Source organism: Penaeus monodon, chromosome 23 (assembly GCF_015228065.2).
Source record: "Penaeus monodon isolate SGIC_2016 chromosome 23, NSTDA_Pmon_1, whole genome shotgun sequence".
In the NCBI taxonomy this organism is placed as follows: domain Eukaryota; kingdom Metazoa; phylum Arthropoda; class Malacostraca; order Decapoda; family Penaeidae; genus Penaeus; species Penaeus monodon.
The window spans coordinates 10230026-10230234 of record NC_051408.1 but is presented as its reverse complement, the minus strand read 5'-3'; positions in this window follow the sequence as shown (position 1 = coordinate 10230234).

The following is a 209-nucleotide window of genomic DNA, read 5'->3' as shown; positions in this document are numbered from 1 at the left end:
TCGACTTTCAGGAAGAGCGGGGGAGATAATAAGCCCCATTTAAAGTAATGGCACTGAGAGGGCCAACCGGCGGCACGCTAACACTGAGTACATCTTGGCACTTAATGGCACCAATCCTTTTAACGCTTTAGAGGGTGTCCCCAAATACTGTTTCATTTCATTTCGTTACCTTCTTTGATGTGTTTAAGTACTATATGAACAAACTGAGG